Source organism: Homarus americanus, unplaced genomic scaffold (genome assembly GCF_018991925.1).
Source record: "Homarus americanus isolate GMGI-L3 unplaced genomic scaffold, GMGI_Hamer_2.0 scaffold37448, whole genome shotgun sequence".
Lineage (NCBI taxonomy): Eukaryota > Metazoa > Arthropoda > Malacostraca > Decapoda > Nephropidae > Homarus > Homarus americanus.
The window spans coordinates 1,113,545-1,132,901 of NW_024716097.1; the positions used below are offsets into that span (position 1 = coordinate 1,113,545).

Genomic DNA, 19,357 nt, shown 5'->3' on the forward strand with positions numbered 1-19,357 from the left:
TAGTTTTATAGTTTACGTTATATAGTGTTACAGTGAGCGAAAGACGTAGAGTATGATGTGGGATGATTGTAGCACCAGGTGTCGTAGTGAGTAAGAGAGTGAACGAAAGTACATAAGTTCAAAACGATACATTTTTCTTTTAACGTTAATTACACAATACAGGGTTGGTTGTACCGCCAGGCTCGCTCCGTGGTCTGGTTGAATCAGTTGTCAATTGAACGAAAGTAGAAGAGATCGAACCCTACTTACATTTTTTTTTATTATTGTTTTTTTCCAGTTTGTTCTTTTATTATATTTAAGAAGCTACACTACAGTTGGAAGTATTTGTCTGTAATTACATTTTTACGGCTGTAGTAGACTGTAATTATACCTGTAATGGTGTAGGTGGATGACGTGTCTGTGGTGGTGGTTATCAATGCCCGTGTGACTGTTTATGTTGTGTACATGTGTGGGGGAGATAAGATGGTCCATATGTAACTTTTTTATGTGTGTGTGTTGGAATTATATGTAAGATTAATGTTTCATGATGAAGAAATACACACGCATGTACCTTCTTCCCTGTAATGTACCGGTATGATTGTATAGATGTGTGTATGAGTGTGTTCACGCGTGTAAAAGTAGGGCCTGTCCGGGATTTGAACCCGGGACCCCTCGCACCCGAAGCGAGGATCATACCACTAGACCAACAGGCCACATATATATTAAGTAAGATAGTTTGTCTTCACATTAATTTAGATATAAAAAAGTCTCCATCAGATGACTCAAAACGGGACTGTCCGTAAGGTGTTCCCGGGACCTCTCGCACCGCTAGACTAACTGGCCGCTATTAAGGAAACTAAACATTGATATATTTACCAACTACCTCTTGTGTCGTTATGTGTGTCTGGGTATAATTATGTATCGTGTCGTGAGTAGTGTGGTGGTGTGCTGCCCTGAGTACTGCTGGGTCAGTGACAGGAACAATGCTGAAGTTTATTATTGTATTTACAGTTAATAATAATATTTTCAATAGAACAACAGCAATAACGAGAATATATGTACACTGTGCGACTTAATTCCTTTCTCTTTACCGAATCCCATCACGCGCGTTACAACTTCCGATCGCTACTGTCCCTTCCGTCGCCATCCTGCCGATCGCCACAGTCCCTTCCGTCGCCACTCTGTCGATCGCCACTGTCCCTTTCGTCGCCACCCTGTCGACCATCACTGTTCCTTCTGTCGCCACTATGTCGATCGCCACTGTCCCTTTCGTCGCCACCCTGTCGACCATCACTGTTCCTTCTGTCGCCACTCTGTCGATCGCCACTGTTTCTTCCGTTGCCACCCTACCGTTCGCCACTGTTCCGTCCGTCGCCACCCTGCCGATCGCCACTGCTCCTTCCGTTGCCACTGCCCTTTCGTCGCCACCCTACCTTTCGCCACAGTCCCTTCCGTTGCCACCCTGCCGATCGCCACATTCCCTTCCGTCGCCATCCTGCCGATCGCCACAGTCCCTTCCGTCGCCATCCTGCCGATCGCCACTGTCCCTTCCGTCGCCACCCTACCGATCGCCACTGTTCCTTCCGTATCCACCCTGCCGATCGCCACTGCTCCTTCCGTCGCCACTGCCCTTACGTCGCCACCCTACCTTTCGCCACAGTCCCTTCCGTTGCCACCCTACCTTTCGCCACTGTCCCTTCCGTCGCCTCTTCCAGCCGTCACCTAGAGGCACACAGTTCACCCCTGGTCACTACCCTCGACCATCGCAAGCTGTAGTGGTCCTCACACAGTCGTCAGGGTCTATTGCTCCCATATCCAGCTGTGAGCCAAGACATTTGATAAATCAAGATCAAGAGAAGTGTTAGGTGTGCGCCACTGACCCGCCTGCCTACCATACCTCCGAACGCTGGTTATTCACCCCCTCATCCCCGCCTCCAAGAAAATAATCTATTTCCAAATAATAGGATGAATTATTGGATACTTTTACTGTCTACTCAAGTAATCGCAGGATGGGGTCTTGTGCTATCTTGTGCTGTAGTGTTTTGAATGCTTTTCCCTGATGGAGTCCCTAGGTCACCTTGTTTGGCCGTCCCTTCTTAGTCAGGTCTGTCAGGGGAGATGCTGCTATATCTGCAAAGTTTGGTATAAAATTTATGATAATAACCCCACAAATGAACGCACCTGCTTCTTCTTCTTCTTCGGTTGTCCTGCATTCTTTATCGTCTCTATTTTCTCTTTCTCCATGGCCATATTTCCGTTCCCTGCGATATGTTCTAAAAATTCCGTCGACCTGAACCCTATCATACTCTTAGACCGACGAACTACCTATCCGGCTCTTCCAATCCGGCCCAACAACTCTTCAAGTGCCTCAACATGCTCCTTCCACGTCATTGTGTGTCGTCAAAATAGTGAACCGTATTCTTGTATCCGTCCAGCAGTTTTCTCATTATCCTGTTGACTGTTGCCCCTCAGTTCACTAGACCAAAAGGCAACAGTCTAAATTGGTAACACTATCAGTCATCAACCAAAGAAAACGCCCCAAGACACGAATATATGTAAACATTAATACATACTGTGAGATATTTTACCATTAAAAACTTAAGTATATGATAATTATTCAAGTTATCAAAGATTTATTAAAAGAAAATTTATGGAACTTTAATTAGAAAAAAGAAAGAGAAACCAAATGCTTTCCAGGAGAGATCTATGAACCAGCAGCGCTCAGATAGTGACCTCCGCAATGAGGCCGCGGTGCCTCTCTTGATATCAACATTATAAGGTGATTATCTGATTCATCTTCCGTGAACAGGTTTTGTTGTAGGCATATAGAAATATCCTTCAAGACTCATTACTACTCGTGATATACAAATTATTCTTACAATATAGTATTTTTAACGTTCACTTATAAGAACAATTCATTAATTACTAAATAATTCTCACCAGAGCTTTATAATGAATCATGTTCTGTCATCATACTCGGAAAATATGGAGGTGTTCAATACTAGTTACTGTATGCTATGTATATCATGTGTGTGTATGTGTGTGTGTGTGTGTGTGTTGTTGTTATCTGGGACAAGGATCCAGGTTTAGTACATTAACTCAGGTGAGACAGTTACCAGTTGTCGCAGGGTCTCATAGATTAACTGTCCCCTCTCGACCTTCGTTGTGTTTCAAGGGCAAACTCTAACACCTCGGCTTTAGCGACACACACACACACACACACACACACACACACTCAACCTGTGACTGACTTACTCCTCACACTCTATGTATGTCGTACGCACCTGTGATTATATGTATGCCTGTGTGTGTGTGTGTGTGTGTATCTGCATGCGTGCTTATGTATGTATGTATGTATGTATGTATGTATGTATGTATGTATGTGTGTGTGCATGTATTCTCGTAAAGGGTGAAACTGTGGACGAATTTCTTTATGCCATCTGACACTGTCTGCTCAGTAACTAGAGGACCTCAATGCTAACTGCTGGTGTGCATGGTATTCCGTGATAATGGTTAGCCAGTGCTGTTGGTGGCGAGATGTCCGGTCTTTCTGGGCTACTTAACACCCAGTCATATATCTCGGTAAGTCGGGTGTTGTTGTTGTGATGGTGACAATTTGTTGCCCTCCTGATGCTGCTACCTCTGCTGAGACCTGTGATGTGTCAGGGAGGTGTGTTAGTCTACCTGTACTAACGCCGCCTGTGATGTGTCAGGGGTGTGTTAGCTCACCTGTGCCCGTGATGTGCAGGGAGGTGTGTTAGTCTACCTGTACTGATGCCTGTGATGTGTTAGGTGTTGGTTAAACTGTGCTGATGCCTGTGATGTGTTAGGTGTTGGTCAAACTGTGCTGAGACCTGTGATGTGCCAGGGAGGTGTGTTAGTCTACCTGTACTGATGCCTGTGATGTGTTAGGTATGGGTCAAACTGTGCTGAGACCTGTGATGTGTCAGGGAGGTGTGTTAGTCTACCTGTACTGATGCCTGTGATGTGTTAGGTATGGGTCAAACTGTGCTGAGACCTGTGATGTGTCAGGGAAGTGTTTGCATTAGTATTAAGCTGCTGTAAGTCACCAGGGAAATATGGACTTTGGCTCTGAATTCCATTTATGTGTTCCTCAATGGCGCGAGGCTTGGGGGGGGGGGACTGTTTCATGATTGCGAGTGTCAAGGGCATGTGCTCTGTGTGAGAGAGAGAGAGAGAGAGAGAGAGAGAGAGAGAGAGAGACAGAAGGTGCTGTCACAGGTTATTGTTATAACACAGCACAGAGACACACACACCGGACTCAGTAATCTACATCTACATTTTACTAAATATTCGTTTGTCTCTCTCTTGTGATGACGTAAGTGACCCTCTCTCTCTCTCTCTCTCTTTTCTCTCTCTCTCTCTCTCTCTCTCTCTCTCTCTCTCCTTCCACACTCTCTCCTTCCACACTCTCTCTCTCTCTCTCTCTCTCTCTCTCTCTCTCTCTCTCTCTCTCTCTCTCTCTCTCTCTCTCTCTCTCTCTCTCTCTCTCTCTCTCAGTATTCAAGCAGTAAGCGTAATAATACCTTGTCATCTTCCCATTGGTACAGAGAAGGTTAGAGTCCATTTGCACTATTAAGGAGAATGCTAGGTTCCACTCAGACTGTCTGAGTGAATGTTAGGTTCAAATTAGACTGTCTGGGTGAATGTTAGGTTCCAATTAGACTGTCTGAGTGAATGTTAGGTTCCAATTAGACTGTCTGGGTGAATGTTAGGTTCCAATTAGACTGTCTGAGTGAATGTTAGGTTCCAATTAGACTGTCTCAGTGAATGTCAGGTTCCCATTAGACTGTCTGGGTGAATGTTATACTCCAATTAGACTGTCTCAGTGAATGTCAGGTTCCACCATTAAATTCACGTCATGTTATATAGCATTTAATATGTTACGCTAGTTAGTACAGGGTAGACTGAAGTATTCATCTGTTTTATTTACTTGGCTCTGTTGTTCGTAAATGTCAATAGTGTTCAAAGGTAATTCTGAAAGATCTGACATTTAGTTTTTACTCGTGTGTGTGTGTGTGTGTGTGTGTGTGTGTGTGTGTGTGTGTGTGTGTGACTGTCTGTCTGTCTGTCTGTCTGTCTGTTTGTCTGTCTGTCTGAGATACAACAGCCTTAGAACACTTCAAACGAGCGTCTATTCCCCACAGCTTGATATTTTTGTTTGTTTACAAATTGAGGTCGCTTATAATGACAAACTGAATACCTCCAACAGAAAACGGGAATTCAAAAGGGCTAACAAATATAATCTGAGTAAGTTCACTGTCAATTAAATAAAAGTATTCATTTACCTTAAGATTACCTTACCATATCCATGACCTCCCCAAAACACAAAGGTCTGAGGCGTAGACTTAGGTAAAAAAAGGCCAAACTTTTCTTTAAGTGACAGAAAAATATGATCAAGTTACTTATAAGCAGGACTTTTTTATGCTAGATGGATATTCTGTCAGTTATTATTGTCTACGATAATAACTCTCTCTCTCTCTCTCTCTCTCTCTCTCTCTCTCTCTCTCTCTCGACAACTGTACCCTCACTCAGCTCCCCAACAAAGCATTTAGCACCCGGTGAGGACAACCATGACACCGGATATTACTCCTCTCCCACTGTCTTAAGGGGTAAGTCAAGAACGTTAGTCTAGTGTAGTCTTCCCTTAACTCACTCTAGTTTTCTTTTGTGTCTGGTTGATGAAGGTGTTGTCAGGTATTTCAAGGTGTATTTTTTCCTCCCTTCTTCCTCTCCCTCTCCCTCACCCCCGCGCTCTTCTCTCTCTCCACTCCCCCTCTCTCTCTCTCACATCGTGGGAAGAGAAAAATAGTGTAATTGCTTTCTCGCACTTGTGAGTTCTGTCTGCAAAAATAAGAAAATGGAAACTCGGCAATAAGTTAAAGGCAGACTCTGTTATATCCACACCAGAGGGAGAGGATTAGGAATATAGTGATGCTAATAGACATCAACCTAACCTAACCTAACCTAACCTAAACACAGTCATTCAGATTGGAACCCACGAAGAGTTAGCCCAATTCCTTACGATTAGGTTCAATTGGGTCAGTTCCTATCAAGATTATAGGTATAGCACACAGGTATATGATGTGACACAGGTATATGACACGACACAGGTATATGACGGTATATGACACAGGTGTGGATGGCAGGTAAGAGTTATGGTGACAAAACCTCGACGTTCCTTTTTTTACCACAATGTCAAGCTACATATATTTACTCTCTCTCTCTCTCTCTCTCTCTCTCTCTCTCTCTCTCTCTCTCTCTCTCTCTCTCTTTCCTGTTTTATGACAATTTCGTGAAAGGATTTTTTTCTTCCCGTTTTCCATCTTGATGTTTTAACTTTCCTCTCGATTTAATGTTCTTGATATCTTTGCTATACGTCAGGACCGTCTCGTTAGCATCTACGCCCCGCCGAGACTTATAACGTAGAGTAATGATATATTATGATACACTTTATCTTCTTATATCAGTTGTTTAAGTGTCCATAGAAGATGATTCATATTTATAAGTTGTTTTGAAAGATTTTGGAGGTAAGCCAGAGGAGTTTGGAGATGGTTTCATACGCCTGGCAGTCTGCATACGCCACAGGGAGGTACATGATGTTTGGCACTGCACTCTACCTCTTCGTTTCCTCAGCTGTAATGTTAGGTACCCATTCACAGCTGGGTTAAGTAAGGGTACCTGTAAACTAGCAGCAACCTTTAGGACAGGCAGCAAGAGGGGTGGGTATCCATTCAGCTGTTGAGTTAGGCGGATGAGTGGTCTACTGTGCTCTCCCTCCATACCTAAGCCAATGATTATGATGTCTGATTGTCGTCCAGAGATATGATTGGTCGCTAAGCACCCCCAGACTCATCTACCAGGACTACCGAGGAGGCAAATGACTTTTATCAAAGCATCTCTGACTTAATTGACGTAAAATAAAACATTTAATTTTTACCTCAGAAATATACGTCAACATTTAATCTTTACATTTTCGTTACGTAAAATTAAAAAAGTGTGTGTGTGTGTGTGTGTGTGTGTGTGTGTGTGTGTGTGTGTGTGTGACTGTTCCATTTAGTAATTAATTAAAGCTTTACAACATTACGCTGCACTGAAAGATATAAACACCACATTATTTTTTTTTATTTTTAATTACGTGTATGTGTATTTAGTGAACCCAATTCTTAGCTTGACTGACATGACTGGTGGATGCGTTGTTCATGTGAGGGATATTGTTTTAAACTCAGGTATAACTTAACTTAGGTGATGATTTATTGATGGTCACCTTTGTTTGTTTATATGTTTTAATGTTGTATGTGTATGTGTTTCCGTGCCACAAAAACACACATACAAATAGCCAAACTATCTAACTCACACATACACAAATGCACACAAACAAACAAACAAGAAAACAAACAAACGCACACAAACAAACAAAAAACAAACAAACACACAAACAAATAAACAAAATACAAACAAACACACACAAGCAAACAAACACGCACAAATAAGCACACACACACACACACACACACACACACAACTCCCAGCAGATGTTAAGGTATCAAGTTGCACCAACACAAAGCCCTTCAATCTGACCTCCACCATTGTCAAACAGGAGCCCCCAATTTGCTCCCCATTTCTCCATACCAATTTTCTCTCCCTATTTTTTCAGGCGTGAGTCAATTTCCTACCAGCTGTTGCCTCTACCCGTGTCCGAGATGATAATTTGGGGATTTCTGTACCAATTTTATGTGAGTATATTCCCGGCTTGAGTCAATTTGCTATCATACAATTTCCTGGTCTGTCTTCTAGATGCCAATTAGTGAATATTTGTTCCTATTTTTTATTACAGTGATGCTCCAGGACTATTTTATTCTCGCCAATTTCATCTGCCTATTTTTCCCGCCCTAAGCCAAATTTATATAAGATGATGTATTTATGCGCTAAGATGCCAGTTCGTGTTTTTATTATTATTTTTTATTTTTTTTTATTTTTAACACTAATTTTAGAGTACGTTTTGATGCATTAATATAACAGAGTGTCTCAGAAAATATTATACACACTATTTGACATTTTGTTTTCTGGAGAACGAGTGTTTTTTTTTTCTTTTTACAGCAGTATTATTCTTCTCTCGTGTTGATGTTTGCGAGATTTATCCACAGGTGAGAACATTGGGTTAATTTTAGGTTAGTTTAGGTTATGTTGGGATTTGGTTAGGTTAGGTTAGGTCAGGTTAGGTTTAGGTATAGGTTAGGATTAGGTTAGGTTAGGTTAGGTCAGGTTAGGTTTAGGGTGTTCTAACTACCAGAGTTTTTCGCCATAGACAACTCGTAAAAAAAAATCAGGAAGACATAAAAGTTCCTTCATCCTTAACGTCTACCTCACCTTCGATAAGTCCCTCACCAGCCTCACAGAACTCCCTGGACCAAGTCTTAAAAACAACTTTTCCGCCTTTACCACGATGAAACATTCACCACAGCTTCCCGAGAGACGAGATAAAGGTCACTCTCTCTCTCTCTCTCTCTCTCTCGTCTGTTCTCAACGATCCTGAACTTGGCTGAAACTCTTACCTAATATCGTTTAACTCTCTGACGTCGATGGTAACTTCAGGAGGCGACTGAAACTGATGTCTTACACCCGTGAAACTCTTTGACGTCGATGGTGACTTCAGGAGGCGGCTGAAACTGATGTCTTACACCAGTGAAACTCTTTGCCAACAATGGCTTAAAACGGTGACATCAGGAGGTGGCTGAAACTGAAGTCAAATACCCCCTGAAACATTTTGATGGCGAAGAAATAATAAGTAACTTCAATGAAAGTCCAGATACATAAATATTCGTACAGGTACAGAGTTATTTTGTCTTCCTCTATAGCCAGGTAAGAGAACGCATCTAATTACGTAAGAATCTCTATAATTTCTACTGTACTTTACGTTATACTCTGAATCAATGACCTGAGTTCTCTCGTTATCGCCTCGAGAAATAGACTCATGAATCAATGACCTGAGTTCTCTCGTTATCGCCTCGAGAAATAGACTCATGAATCAATGACCTGAGTTCTCTCGTTATCGCCTCGAGAAATAGACTCATGAATCAATGACCTGAGTTCTCACGTTATCGCCTCGAGAAATACTCATGATTCAATGACCTGAATTCTCTCGTTATCGCCTCGAGAAATAGACTCATGAATCAATGACCTGAATTCTCTCGTTATCGCCTCGAGAAATAGACTCATGAATCAATGACCTGAATTCTCTCGTTATCGCCTCGAGAAATAGACTCATGAATCAATGACCTGAATTCTCGTTATCGCCTCGAGAAATAGACTCATGATTCAATGACCTGAATTCTTCCTGTTATCGCCTCGAGAAATAGACTCAACTTGCTATCGTTTGAGAATCTTGGAGGAAAACCCTATCTTAGAGGGATATATTTTCAGAGCATATTGTCCCTTAAAACAGAACGATATAATTCACAGGGTATATTCAGTCTCCTAAAACCTACAATGGTGTATTTCTAACTATCTCTCCTCTTCAATATTCTCTCTCTCTCTCTCTCTCTCTCTCTCTCTCTCTCTCTCTCTCTCTCTCTCTCTCTCTCTCTTTATGCAAGTAACTCCATCTTTCCCTCAGTGTCATATTAAACACAAGCACGTAACCTCCTGACATTTCTGTATTTCATAACTTAAAGTACACACACACACACACACACACACACACACACACACACACACACACACACACACACACACACACACACACACACACACACACACATAGGTAGACAAACGTACACTCATACACAAATGTAAATGCACACACACACACACACACACACATAGGTAGACAAATCCACTCATACACACAAATGTCAATGTACACACACACACACACACACACACACACACACACACACACACACACACAGGTATATTCCCACTGTACCTCAGCTCTCCCCAAAGCCATTTTCTCCCATTACCAACATCATTTTTGTTTTTTTTCTCTACAAGTATTAGATTGGACACACAATTTCTCTCCAATCAAAACATCCAAAACATTCATCAACGTCCTGGTAAAAAAAAAATAAACACTAGGAAAAGTTGGCAACCTCATCTATAGTCATCCATGTTTTGTTTTTTTACTCTCTGTTATTCCGTTTTTTATGCGTCTTTCTTTCTTTAGTAAATTGAAAAGGGGAGGCAGACAAGACAGCAACGCACACACGGACGGACATACAGACATGCGTACATACAAACTCACACACTTACCTACAACATACACATCGCTCACACACACGCACACACACACACACACACACACACACACACACACACACACACACACACTGACTGGATACCAATATTCTATTTATATCACATATATATATGAAATCACCCAACCTCACGTTACTTATTCCTCTCACGTTCTTCCCTCCCTCCTCCCTCCCTCCCTCCGTCCCTCCCTCCCTCCCTCTCCCTCTCCGTCCTCCCTCCCTCCCTCCCTCCCTCCCTCCATCTCCCTCCCTCCCTCCCCTCCCTTTCTTTCTCCTCTTTTCCCTCCCTCCTCCTCCATCTCTACTCCCCCCTCCCTCCCTCCTTTTCCCCTCCCTCCCTCCATCCTCCCCCTCCCTTCTTTCTCCTCCTTCCATCCCCCCATATATATATAAATACAACTCCACGGAAATATTATTAAGTACTTCATGTGATGTATAAACGACCATCTTACCATTCATTTTCTATGTATACAAGCCTTCAGTGTGTGTGTGTGTGTGTGTGTGTGTGTGTGTGTGTGTGTGTGTGTATACTGTGTATCTTCCCCTAAGGCAACAAGTTACTAAAAAAATATTGTTCCCCTTAAACTCTGTGAAAATATTATGCTGGTAAAGCCATTTTCTTATCAACTTAAGCCTATAACACCCGAAGAGTCACTAGTCACCACCCCCCCTTCCCTACCCCTCCTACCCTCCTCTCCCCCCTCTCCCCCCCCTCTTCCCTCCCCCTCAGTTCTTTTTGGCTCAGGGGAACAACATTGATTTTCATATTCAAATAAATTTCCTCCGGTCGATCTCTCCTTCCTCACCCAAGCCAGTCGAGTTGAAATTTCGATCACCCTGTTTTGCCTCTTATGTTCGTATCACAAAAGACCGCCGATGTTGGCCAGAGACACGAGAGGGGGGAGAGGGGAGGGGAGGGGGTGAGAGGTGAGGGGAAGAAGAGTGAGGGTGAGGAGGAGAGGGGGTAAGAAAGGTGATGGGAAAGAGGGGTAAGAGGTGAGGGAAAGAGAGGAAGAGGGGTGAGGGGGAGAGGGGTGAGAGGTAAGGGGGGTGTATTTGGCTGGCGTAACTGCTATAAACGTGTTATTGAGTGGTTAAGGAACTTGAGGGAGATATAGTCGCCCTAGAAAGCTGTTGATTGGAGGAATGGTTCTCCCGAGTCTCTGGTTCTCCTGAGTCTTTGGTTCTCCTGAGTCTTTAGTTCTCCTGAGTCTCTAGTTCCCCCGTAAGTCTCTGTGTTTATCACGTGTGGATGTTGTCTGACTGCTCCAACCTGTGTGAAGTTAAGAGGAGAAACATATTCACAATCCAACTCTCAGTTCTCGAGTACCAACAGCGTGTAGGAGATCCATTGTAACTTAACCCTCTGAGGCCTGGAGGGTTAAACCACAGTCCTCGAAGGGTTAGGCTATTGTCCTTAAAGAGTTAAACCATAGTCCCCAAAAGGGTTAAACCATCATCCTCAAAGGGTTAGGCTATTGTCCTTAAAGAGTTAAACCATATTCCTCAAAAGCGTTAAACCATCATTATTAAAGGGTTAGGCTATTGTCCTCAAAGGGTTAAACCCAAGTTCTCAAAAGGGTTAAACCATCATTCTTAAAGGGTTAGGCTATTATTCTCAAAGGGTTAGATCATAGTCTTTAAAGGGTTACGTTATTATCCTCAAAGGGTTAAAATATCATTATCAAAGGGTTAAGCCATTGTCCTTAAAGATATGCATATATAACAGAGAGAAAGAACTCTAATGAAGAAAGAAAAATATCAGAATTTCAACATTATTCCACCACAAGTATCTACAAGCACTCACGGGCATCTACGTAAGACATCACTGGCCGTTGCCCTTGTGGACTTCAGGAAGGCCTTTGACCTTGTTGATCACTGCACTGTTATCAACAAGGCTATTGCACTAGGGTTCCCACCAACCTGGTCTCATGGCAAACTGATTTCTTGAGTGGACGTCGCTAGGCGTGGATGACTGCACTGTGGGGGTTTCAGTGGACAACACCGCACCAGACTACTCATCGCTCCAAGGCACCCTGGACAGGCTACAGGCATGGACTACGGAGAACAAGGTCACCATCAACCACACCAAAACCGTAGTCATGCACATCAATACCGCCACCACTCCAGTGCAAGCCCCAGCAGTCACAGTGGGTGCCCATCCTCTCCAGCTGGTGCAGTCTGCCAAACTCCTGGGTGTAACTATAGACAACAAACTGACTGGAAGCCCCATGTAAATAACACAGTCAAGGCAGCCTCGTACCGCTTACATGCTACGACGACTTGGGTCACTTGGGACACCCACGCCAGAGCTGAGGACCATCTACAACGCCTTTATTCTCCCCAAACTAACGTAAGCGTCACCAGCCTGGTCGTCTTCTCTCAACTCCACCCAACAACGTCAGCTAGAGAAGGTACAGAAAAGGGCCTGCAGAATCATGCTCGGCGCAGAATACTCCGGCTACACCAACGCTCTCTCCACCCTGGAAATGCCATCCCTCAGTGACCTCCACCACCAAGCACTGGAAAGGTTTGGCAGTGGACTACTGCACCACCCTCGTCATCGCCACCTCCTGCCACCTGCAGCCCCCCACCCAACTCGCGCAGTCCGCCACTACAACAAAATTCAGCCCATAAGAGCCCGCACCGATAGATATAAGAACAGCACCATCCCATCTATTGTTAAAATTATAAACAACTCCTGATTTATGTACTGTACAGCCCTGTAAATGTATTCAATGCATATTATATCATTATGTCTAAATCAAATGTAAGTCTGTATATTTTCAGCCACCGGCTGCAACTCTATTAATAAACCGTTTATTATTATTATTAATATTATTATTATTATTATTATTATTATTATTATTATTATTATTATTATTATTATTATTATTATTATTATTATTATTATTATTACAAGCACTTGCAAGTACTCACAATCATATAAACACACCCAGAAACACCCACAATCATCAACAAGAACTCAAAAACGTCCCAAGGCATTCACAAGCATCTGCAAGTACCCACTAGCATTCACAAGCGCAGTATATAACAACCACCCCCTCCCCCTCTCTGGCAACGTATCGCTGGCACTGTGCTTGCTGTTGATGTGTTGAATGGTTGATTTCGTGGTTGAATGGGTCATTTTCTGGCTGGCCTAGTGAGTTGACTGAGTGACTGTCTGCCTGAAGGACCAACTCCTATCTCTCGCCACCAGTCAGTCAAAACTATTGTGAGCCTGGACGTCACTCCCTACCTCCTGCCTACCTCCTTCCCTCCTCCCCCCCTCCTCCTGCCCTCCCTACCCCCTCCTCCTCCCCACCCTCCTTCTTCCCTCCACATTAGTTCGTCTCTCAATAACACAAAGGGAAAGTATTGGAGTGGAAATGTGGAGCCTCTCTCTCTCTCTCTCTCTCTCTCTCTCTCTCTCTCTCTCTCTCTCTCTCTCTCTCTCTCTCTCTCTCAGTAATGGACGTATTAGCATACAGTATTGGAATTAACTTTACTGTGTGTATGTAACCAGATGTGTGTGTGTGTGTGTGTGTGTGTGTGTCCTACTCAGTTACACCAACCAAACTAAATTATCCCAGTCAAAGAAATAGGTACACTCAGGTATAACATTTCTTTAAATAGGTAACTTTACAGGAAAAATAACCTATTTTCTTTCTTGCCTCGGTGAGTTGCCAATCAGCATTAATGGAAAACTCGGCCTCAGTATTGGCTTTCAGTTTGTCCTTTTCTTCTCTATTTTATTTTCACATATTTTCGGTCATTTTGTCTTTCCAAATATCAATGTCTCTTGTTTCACTATGTCTGTGTGTGTATCTGTATGTGTGTGTGTGTGTGTGTGTGTGTGTGTGTGTTTGTGTGTGTGTGTGTGTGTTAAATATGTAATATTAAATCGATTATACGTTAATATACTGTATATACTATTGACTACTTTATACACTGAATTATACACAATACTTGAAATTATATACTGTATAATTATCATCTGACAGGAAACAAACTATAATCAATGACAAGAAAATTATCATATATGAATAGTTTTAATATAATTTCAGGTGTAATTATATATATTAGGGCGTATCTATTTCTAAATACTCAAAGAATATAAATTATATACTTTGATATACTAGTTTCAAACATGTAACTAATTAGTAAGGTATTGGAAATTGAATTAGAATTTGAAGGTTTAGCCAGGTGTGTAAACAATACAATTACAGGTGCGGGAATTCCTACTGTCAGTTAATCAGTCACTCAGTCAGTCAGGTAATTAGTCAGTTAGGCATTCAGTCAGTCAATCAGTCAAATAATTAGTCAGTTAGTTAGTCAGGCAATCAATCAGTCGACCAATCAATCAATCAGTCAGCCAATTAACCAGTCAATCGGCAAGTCAGTCAAACAGTCACTCAGTCAGTCAGGTAATGATTCAGTCAATCAGGCAATCAGTCAGTCAACCAATCAATCAATCAGGCAATCAGTCAGTCACCAGCTAACCCATGTTTAGAGTTGTTTTACAGCCCCCCCCACAGGCCCCTCCCAGCCTCCCAGCCCCCCCGAGCCCCCCCCAAAAAAACAAGTCAACAAAACTAATAATAAAATTTTGTCGTGTGTCTTCGACCTTCAGTTATTTTTACGGGGTATTTCTGGGTTCATTTATTTTTTGTATAACAATGTGAGAAATTTGACCTCGGTGCTACAGAGGGGTCAACACTCAGCCAAGGGTCAACACTAGGTCAGGGGTCGACACACTCAGCTAGAGGTCAACACAATCAACCTGAGGTCAATGCACTTAGCTAGAGGTCAATACACTCAGCTAGAGGTCAACACACCCAGCCAGAGGTCAACACACTCAGCTAGAGGTCAACACACCCAGCCAGAGGTCAATACACTCAGCCAGAGGGCAACACACCCAGCTAGAGGTCAACACACTCAGCTAGAGGTCAACACACTCAACCAGAGGTCAACACACTCAGCTGGATGTCATTTATGTGTTGATTTTTTTTTTCGGAACAGCCCAATGGGGTTCTGGTGTGTGTCAGTCATTATTAACCCTACAATAAGATATTAAAACACACACACACCCACACACACACACACCGCCTCGGTACGCAGGTCCTAGCAATTAGTTCTGATGTCTTGCACAGTTATAATGAAGACCGCTAGGATTACTTCAGTGTGTAATGAGTCATGCCCAGGGCGGCTCTCTGTCTCTCTCTCTCTCTCTCTCTCTCCTATCTGTGTGTCTATATCTGTCTCTCAGTCTGTGTGTGTGTGTGTGTGTGTGTGTGTGTGTGTGTGTGTGTGTGGTTTCTAATACAGATTTGCGTATACAATTTATGTTTTCATGCGTTGCTATATTTCTTGCATGATATATTCAAGTATGTGTAACTTAAGTCACCTGCTTGCAACTGACACCTACTTGTAATTAACTCGTGCTTGCAACTGATACTTACTTGCAATTGACACGTGCTTGTAACTGACACCTACTTGCAATTGACACCATCCTGCAAATGCCACCTGCTTACAATTTACACCTGTATGCATATGACCCCTACTCACACCTGACATCTACTTACCGCTGACACCTGCTTGCAAAAATAAAAAATAAAAATAATAATAATAAATTAGTTTAACATGACAGAATCACTTAGCAATGTTTACTATGCAAGCAAAACACTACAACACACGATAACTTACCAAACATTTAAACATTCCGTCAACAACATCAAGTTTAGTGGGAAAGAATATATATATATACCAAAAGTTGTAACATTTGACAAAGAATCATAAAACTCTGATTAAAAAATAAATAAAAAATAAATCCTTTGAAAAAATTTGGAGACTTTTTTTTTGGGGGGGGGAGAGGAGGAGGTGAAAGTTAGGAATGTAAACTGAGTTAAGTCGGTCAGAGTAGGAAAGATTAAGGATTAGAGAGAGTAAATATACACTGTAGTTCTTGTCTGTCTGTCTTGATGCTCGAAAATAAGCATAATGTACGGTGAGAGAGATCACACACACACACACACACACACACACACACACACACACACACACACACACACACACACACACACTCAAGCACAAAATTTACAAGGCGAAATTAATTTAAAGTACCGTCAAAATTATACCTCTTAAAATGAATTGTCAGAATTTAATCAAAGATGAGGTCATGGTGGTACGTTTGATATGTAAACAGAGTACTTGAGTTTCTGACACCTACATGCTCAAAAAATGTGAGGAAAATTTAATAAAAGAGAGAGAGAGAGAGAGAGAGAGAGAGAGAGAAAAATAAACGCGTGAGTGAATGTTTGAATTAGTAAGTTAATGAGTGAATAAATGACTACGTAGATTCAAGGAGAACAGGAGGGAGAGAGAGAGAGAGAGAGAGAGAGAGAGAGAGAGAGAGAGACAGACAGACAGACAGACAGCGAGAGAGAGAGAGAGAGAGAGAGAGAGAGAGAGAGAGAGAGAGAGAGCGAGACAGAGACAGACAGAGAGAAAGAGACAGATAGATACAGAGAGAGAAACAGATAAAGAAAGAGAGAGAAACAGAGAGAGAGATAGAGCATATAATTTCACTACATGGAAACTTTTTTTTTTACAATTTCCGACGTAATGAAATAATTTGTTGCATTTGTACGATGGCATTAAGTAAATGAATATATATTACGTTTCATGACTCCATTTGCAAAGACACATTAAGGCTGACGTTAAGAGGACACGGGTAGAGCCCATGACTGTATTAGCTGACACGGGTAGAGCCCATGACTGTATTAGCTGACACGGTAGAGCCCATGACTGTATTAGCTGACACGGTAGAGCCCATGACTGTATTAGCTGACACGGGTAGAGCCCATGACTGTATTAGCTGACACGGTAGAGCCCATGACTGTATTAGCTGACACGGTAGAGCCCATGACTGTATTAACTGACACGGTAGAGCCCATGACTGTATTAGCTGACACGGATAGAGCCCATGACTGTATTAACTGACACGGTAGAGCCCATGACTGTATTAGCTGACACGGTAGAGCCCATGACTGTATTAGCTGACAAGGGAGATTCATGACTGCTTTAGAGAACATTTTTACACATTACCAACCTAATTTTACCTCTTTAAAAGCCATTAGCACCTATTTTCATCCTATTACCATATTTCCACTCACACCACTATATTTCCACCCATTTGTTTGGCATAAGCACCCTATTTTATCCAATTATCACCCTATTATCACTGCTTCTCTACCACCCTCTTCCAGCTTCGCCTTTACCACCCCATTCTAAACTAATCTTCAACCTATTACAACACCATTTTTACCCTATAGCCAGACTAATTTCCCCACCCTATTTGAACCCATCACTATCCCATTACCAAAATCATCTCCATCCCATATTCAACATCACCTCCACCACCCTATTTCACCCAATTACCACTGTCTCTCCACTACCCTTATTCCACCTAGATATCACCACTATCCTATTGCACCCAATTACCACTATTTCACCACCACCCTATTCCACCCAATTACCACTGCCTCTCCACTACCCTTATTCCACCTAGATATCACCACTATCCTATTGCACCCCATCACCACTACTTTACCACCCTATTCCACCTTAATACAGCCTCTCCACACCCAATTACCACTACATCTCCTCTACCCTATTCCACCTAATTATCACCGCCTCTACAACATCCACCATGCAAGTTGAACATCATTCCACCTGAGTTCTATCATTCCAAGGGAGAGACAGAGCCTGAAGCCGATCAGAGCCTGAAGCCGATCAGATTACCGTCGCCTGATTTCCCTGCTCCACTCCCCGCAACAATTTACACTCAGTAATTGACTGAACGGAATACTGGATCTGATTCCCCTAAAATATCCCAGACTAGTTAATAGGATTTGATTATATAAATGCATTCCGGTATAGGAGAGCAGTGTGTGTGTGTGTGTGTGTGTGTGTGTGTGTGTGTGTGTGTGTGTGTGTGTGTGTGTGTGTGTGTGTGAACCTCTATATAAGTGAGTCTAAACTTCTATGAGTCTACTTATTTTAACTTTAATTCTCTAAGACTCTACTTAAATGAGTCTGTACTTACATGAATCTACTTATACATTCATTTCAATATGACTACTTACAAAACACCCATATACAGTAAGTGTATCTTTTTTAACATGAGTCTACTTAGGCTTTCACTTCACCTTAACTATTTATTAAACCAGTACTTAAATGAGTCTTTACTTAAATACGAGTCTTAATACTCACCTGAATAAACCCATATCCACTAACGTAGGTAATTCATCCCTAGCTCATTACTCACCACCCTCACCTGTAATTAAAAACGCTACACACACACACACCTGTTCGCTTACGTCACATCAGCAACAATTTGCCGTGTTCACAAAGGTGCAAATAATCCTTAATTACATGGCCACAAAGGGGTTGATAATCCCTAATTACTGGCCACAGGTGTTGATAATCCCTAATTACTGGCCACAAAGTGTTAATAAGGTGTCTTGTCTGTCTCTATCCTTCTATCTATCTATTTATCTATTTATCTATTTTACTGTCTGTCTGTCTGCCTGTCTGTCTGTCTGTCTGTCTGTCTTAAGTTGCCCCCCCCCCAAAAAAAAAATTCCTTCACTAAATTTTTATTTATTCCGGTTTCAATACCGTTAAAAACACGCCCAAGTCATCACGAGCGCCTGGTATTTCCTCCCACCTTACAACAACGCCTGGCGAACGTTTGCAAGCATTCCGCCTGCAGTGACGCTCTTTCATGTCGCGAGCCCGAGATGCCTCCCCGACGCTCTCTGATCTTTTGATGTCCTTATACGCGTCAGGTATCCGCGTTGCATTTGTTTTTCTGTCTTAATGTTAGAATTCGATCCTCTTCCTGTGGGGTCTATTATATGTATAGGATCAGAGACTTTATTGGGAAGTATTAGTATAAGTATAGAGAGAGTGTTATGTGGGTTCCAATCCTGATACACCCTAACCTAATCTAACCAAATTTAACTTAAAGCTGACTTTACCTAACCTATTCTTACTTGACCTAACCTAACTTAACCTAAATTTAATGAAAACATATT

At 42.2% G+C, this 19,357-nt stretch overlaps 1 non-coding gene across 1 annotated transcript; it reads right to left on the reverse strand.

Moving 5' to 3' along the window:
- Positions 1-620: 620 nt before the first annotated feature.
- On the reverse strand, positions 621-692 carry Trnap-cgg. Its single transcript has one exon. It is a non-coding gene; the product is annotated as a tRNA-Pro (tRNA).
- Between the last annotated feature and the right edge of the window lie 18,665 nt (positions 693-19,357).